The sequence below is a fragment of the Echinops telfairi genome, unplaced genomic scaffold, assembly GCF_000313985.2.
Source record: "Echinops telfairi isolate 266 unplaced genomic scaffold, ASM31398v2 ScPeMD7_2565;HRSCAF=3150, whole genome shotgun sequence".
Taxonomy (NCBI): Eukaryota; Metazoa; Chordata; class Mammalia; order Afrosoricida; family Tenrecidae; genus Echinops; species Echinops telfairi.
The window spans coordinates 11,120,371-11,126,541 of record NW_022106463.1 but is presented as its reverse complement, the minus strand read 5'-3'; the positions used below and the strand labels follow the sequence as shown (position 1 = coordinate 11,126,541).

At 41.3% G+C, this 6,171-nt stretch overlaps 1 protein-coding gene across 1 annotated transcript in view; it reads right to left on the bottom strand.

Annotated features, from left to right (window-relative positions):
* NBEA (neurobeachin) overlaps positions 1-6,171 on the bottom strand; it is a 465,975-nt gene that overhangs the window by 396,231 nt on the left and 63,573 nt on the right. The window lies entirely within an intron of this gene.

The window sequence follows — 6,171 nt, the reverse complement described above, 5'->3', positions numbered from 1 at the left end:
TGTTCTTCCCCTGGACACTAAAATAAATCATGTTAATTACAGCAAATGCAGAAATGTTTTAAAATAACATATAAAAATTAATAACAAGCAAATTCCATAATGAATAGATAAGATCAGCAAAGAAAGAACCTTCATTCTACTGTCATTCTATGTATATATATGTCTTTTAAAATATATAATGGGTAGAAATGATTAATGTAGAAATAGTTACATAATTCCCTTCATTTCCAGTTACCAAGTCGTCTGGAAACTTCCCCCAAATTGTTGTCTTTTTCTTCCTTGAATAATTTCTTTATACAAAACTCAGGATAGTTAAATCTATCAAGACAGCAACTAGATTAATAGTCTCTTGGGGTTATGACAGGGAAGGCTGAGGGGAAATAAGGAGCTAATAAGAATAATACAAGAATGAAGAAAATGCTCTGAAATTGATTGTGGTGATGAATGCACAATTCTTTTTAATATGCTTAAACACAGAATTGTATGATTCAATGAGAATTATGCCGATGAAACAGCTAAAATTGGCATAGAAACATGAAATAATGTTAACACAGCACCTTGAACAATATGTGATTCTTTCAAAGCACTCCAGACTGGTTTGTATTATGATAACTATCTAGCAAAACATCACCACAATCCTGAGGAACACACAGGTGCAAGCAGTGTTTCCATCTGTGAGGGACCAACTCAATGGACCCTAACAACTGTCACACTTTTCTACTAGTGCCTATTGTTTTCTTATTTTTCTTTCTTTTTTTTTATTCAAACCCTTGTGTCGAGGGCTGACTTTCAATAGATCGCAGCGAGGGAGCTGCTCTGCTACGTACGAAACCCCGACCCAGAAGCAGGTCGTCTACGAATGGTTTAGCACCAGGCTCCCCACGAACGTGCGGTGCGTGGTGCCTATTGTTTTCATTAGTAAAGGACACTATGCACATGTCTCTAGTGATAGGGAACATCCAGATATGAATGCCTGCATGGTAATGAAAAGCCTCTTTTAGTAGGTCCTAAACCACCCATACCTAAAACCACTTAACTAATGTGTGCAAAGTTCCAGAGAATGTGCCAGAACACTGCTTAAAAAAACCTAGTGGGGCTATTTGCTACAAGCACAGAAGCATGTTATTTTGTGGTACTGAACTCCAGAAAGCTATACCAACATCAAGAACAGAGACATCTGAACATAAGAATTATACATATACATATTTATATAAAACAAGACCTATTGGTCTCTCCATAATTACTATGCAGCAGTATTGCTGATGTAATGTGACACTGGCATGGTGATTTTAATGAATCCTACCCACCGCTATATAACATTCCCTTCAAAATGAATCCATAAACCATCTGGGGCCATTAAAAAAACTAATCATTCAGATCCTACCATTTGTGTTTCTAACTCTATCTAGTAAAACACATAAATATATTCAATCCATTCTCCTACTGCAAATCTCCAGTGATTCCATGACTGCAAAACAGATTCCAAATCCCTTACTTTAATGTTTCAAGTTTCCAAAAACTGAGTTCACAGCCCTGACAGGTCTCACCACAAATCCCTCCCTGCCCCCACCTCCTGGCAGCATCCAGCCACGCGAGGTTAGAGTTCAACCCACCAACACACTCTGCAACCCCGTGCTTCTGATTCCTTCCCCCACTCTCCATCTCAAACTCTGTGACCACCTCCAGCTCACCCAATGAAGTCTGCTTCTCCTTCAAAAACTCCAAAACAACTCTTTTCTAAGGTCTCAAGAATCCTGCGGCTGAAAGGAACCATTTGAGCACAAAAGTGGGTGACTAGCCACATTCGGTATTGTCTTCCATGAACCTACTATGTTTCCTTACAGGCATTTGGGGGCGCCATAATAGTTTCATACAGAGGGTGTGAGCCGTGACTTAGCAATGTTGATCCTGAGAGATGAACAAAGTTCTTGAGCAGAATAAATATGTGGCATACCGTTGGGTTTTATCCAATCGTGTGTCCTGCGATCATTATTCCCATCCCATGACAAGCAAAAATGTAGACAGAAACCTACTCAAGTCACAAGCAAGCTAATAATCTGCAAACGGGTTAGCAAAGAGAATTTCAGGGAATGCAATGAAGTCAATACTTCAAAATGATGGAAAATAACTAAACCTGGCAAATCTAATACAGCTATGGTAGTGGCATATTTCGTAAGATAAATACCAAGTGCATCTCTATAATGACTGCAATACTTCAATTCCTTAGCAAGTAACACATCACAGATGCAAACCAGTACCCATCAGAAATGCCACTGACTCAAATTCAGAGATCATTGGCCAATATTAGCCAACAATCTTTAACTCCTTCTTCTCAATATGGCAAAGGTTTGAACATGCACATCACTGCACAGGAGAATGGGTCTCTGGTAGCAGGGAACTTTTGAAAGTTGTGAAAGACTCACGCAACACATTGAAGAGGTGAAGAAAAAAATTCAATGATGCTGAATGGAAGATCACAGGCCAGTGGGTAGAAGGTCTTGTGGATCCAGTGGCAGTGCAAGTATCTCAACGCTGGCGTGTGGGTCTGCACGTGTCTCCTTCAGCTCTCTGACTATCTCAACAGCAGGAAAGGGAAGGCAGAGAGACTGGGTCTGGCCTCCAGTGAGCTGTTTATCTCCCTTGCACCTCCAAAGGAAGTAATCAAGCTGTGATCTGATTGACGGGCTAGACTCCACCCCTATCTGTCGAGTTGACAGATTACGTAACTGCCACACAATCATAAAATACGAGGGGGTATCCCCCCCCCCAAATATGGGATTTAAAAAAAAAAAAACTATGTATTTAAATTTTTTACAAAACAACCATATCATCTTCAAAGTACTCTACATTACACTTAATACATTTGTCAAATCTGCGATTCCATTCTTCGAAACATATTTCAATTCACCTCTTCTAGGTCTTCAAATTGCTGTCCTTTCATGTCCCTCTTCATTCACAGAAACAAAAAGAAGCTGCATGGAGCAAGGTCGGGTGGGTAAGGTGCATGAGGCAAGAAAGGCATGCTGTTTTTTTGCCCAAAACTGGCACACTGAGATGACAGCGTGAGCAGGTGCATTGTCATGATGGCAAAACCAGTCCCCCGTCTGTCACAAATCAGACCTTTTCCCCCCCCTTGGTGCACACTGTTACACAATCTTTTCAGAACCTCTAAATAAAAGACTTGATTAACAATCTGACCTGGTTGATCAAACTCCAAATGCACAATCTCCCTCACACGAAAGAAACAAATGAGCATCATCTTGATCTTTGATTTCACTTGGCGAGCTTTTGGGGGGCAGGGTGACTATGGCATCTTCCACTGGCTTGACTGATGTTTGCTTTTGGGATTGTAAGAATAGCACCATGTCTAGTCACCAGTAATGACCTTATTTAAAAAAAAAAAAAAAGGCTGTGTCAATTCCAAACTGTTCTTTCAAAGCATGGCGTACTTCCACTCCACACTCTTTTTCCTGGTCAGTCAGAATCCAAGGCACCAATTTCACAGTGACCCTTCTCATTCCCAAATCTTCCATCAAAATTCGCTGAACCTTGCTCCAACATTACTTCCCCATACTCTTCAATGGTCTGTCATTTGTCTTTGAGCAAAAGTGCACAAATTTTGTCAGTAGCTGCTTTTGGGGGAGCTCAGGGAAGCCAACTCTTCATGGAAGCCATGCAGTCTTTGCTCTCAGACATACATGGTACCACTACTAAGACTCCCACCGCCTGCCACAATAGCAGCCCTGACTGCTGACCGCAAGCTCCATAGCTTCCAGAGGCCACCTGCTCTGCTCGGGCTTTCCAAGGACACCGATTGAAATATATACGCAGGCAAATAGTTAAGATGAGCTCCAGACCAGCTCCAATGTCTTCCAGCTAACCAGGATCACAAGCCAGTGCAGTCGACAGTATCCAATGCTATTCATGGCTACCTTGTCTATACTGTACAGCTTTATGCTTTATAGTGGCGGGGCACTCACCAAAAAACTCACTGACATTAAGTTAACTCTGCTTATAGAGACCCTATAGGATGGGGTTGAGCTGCCCCTGTGGATTTCAGAAATGTTAACTCTTTATAGGAGTAGAAAGTCTCTTCTTTCTGTTGTGGAACAGCTGGTGGTTTTGAACTGCTGACCTTGAAGTTAGCAGCCCAAGCATAACCACTACACCACAGGACTCTTCTCCAGCGTCTTTCTGCTGGCCAGAATCACAGGTCAGTTTCTGGACAGCATCCAATGCTAATAACGGTGTCTCTTCTATGCTGCCCAGATCTATACTTCATAGTGACAGGGCACATACAGTACCAACTCCTCCTCTACAGTCAAAACCATCAATCAGGCAGAATGGTTTAAAAATTAATTAAGCAAGCATATGTATAATTAGATAGCAGAGTTTTGTTTTAGTTATTTGCAAATTCTAATTATCATCCCCAAAGGGAAAAGAAACTAGTTACAGGACACCAATAAAGTTAAAAATATTCAGCACATTGAATAAAATAAGTATTACATTTATTGTAAAAAAGACCCCAAGTTCTCTCCAGTGTGAATTCATCTAACAGCAAGGGTATCAAGGGAAGCAGATTGCTATCCATCTAAGAAAATTAAAAATAAAATCACTTAATCTTAAAAGATTTCCAAATGAATCTTAGAAACAGAAACGTGAGTTTTAGAACTGTCTTCGTCTTCTTTATGAAGCATATCCCAGTTTCGACAATGAGCGCAAAGCTCTTTGGGATTATAACCACCACCTTCTCTGAGATCCCACAGATCAGTGTTCAACTCCAACATGACTGTGACTTTAATCTACACTTCACTTCTTAGCTTTTTCTGTGTCTCTGTCCCTTTCTTACTTATAACTCCTTAAACCTTTTCTTCACTTTTGCATTTCCCAATGATCAGGCACAATGCATAGAAAAGCTTCAATACACAGCCTCTATATTATGAAGCTGCATGAGGAATTTCATCCTGTGGAGTCATTTCCCTATTTCCTTTAGTCATTCTAAAAGTATGTGTCCCCACTGTCCAGTAAAAATTCAGAGTCAAGAATAACATGATTTTAACTCTTTTTTTTTTTTTTCTGGTGAAATTGCTTTATTGCAACCGTTTAAAGGTCAATCACGATCCTCACTTTGGCCCTTCTTCGCTGGGCGCACTTCCAGAGTGCTCATGGCTCGCTCGAGTCTCTGCACGCCTTGAGCTTGGTATTGGCGGCGACTGCTGGCCATGGCCCTCAGCAGCCACTCTGCCCGCTTCTGGTACCACGGGCGCCCCGATGATGGTGATCTCGGCGTCGCCCGATTTTAACTCTTAAAATTGAAGCCAAACTATCTTATTTCATCTTTCTTGATTTTGGTTTTCAAAATAGTAGGAGCTGTTGGGTTTTGCGATTGCTAGGACTCACCTCTAGAAACCCTGCTGGTGTAGTGGATATGAGCTGGGCTGAAATGTGCAAGGCCAGCAGCTGCAAACCACTATCCACTACTTAGGAGAAAGACGGGCCTTTCCACTCAGCAGAGAGTTAGTCTGTGAAACTCATAGGGGCAGTTCTACCCTGTCCTATAGGGCCGCCGTGAGTATGCATCAACTCAATGGCAGGAAGTTCTGTCTGTGAAAATAACGTTTCCTTCAGTTGCTTCAGAAAAGTCAAGTTCTTTATTGTGGGAGAAAAATAAGAGTATTTCCATTAAGCTTTCAAAACCTTATGGGGCAGCTCAACTCTGTCCTACAAGAACACTGAGTCAGAATTGGGGCTATGGTTTCCCCGACTCGTTGTTTAATGATATTCACACACCATTTGCGCGCTTTTCCTTGGAATGAGCATAGACAAAAGAACACTGCCAGCATTGCAACTGTTTGTTAAAATATCTCAATTAGCACTTCTTCAGTTCCAGAAGCCTTGCTTCATGTCAATGCCTTCAGGACAGCAGGAACTTCTTTCAGTACCATTGGTTCTTGGTCCTATGCTTCTCTGGCAATTACTGATCATCAAAAATCTTCTTTTGATTCTTTCTGCATCATTTGATTTTTTTTCTCCCGATAAAGCCAAAAATCAAAACCCAGTGCCATAGAGTTCATTCTGACTAACAGTGTCCCCATATTGGGTTTCCAAGGCTGTAAATCTCTATGGGAGCAGGAAACCTCATCTTTTACCCTTTGATTAACTGGTGGGTTT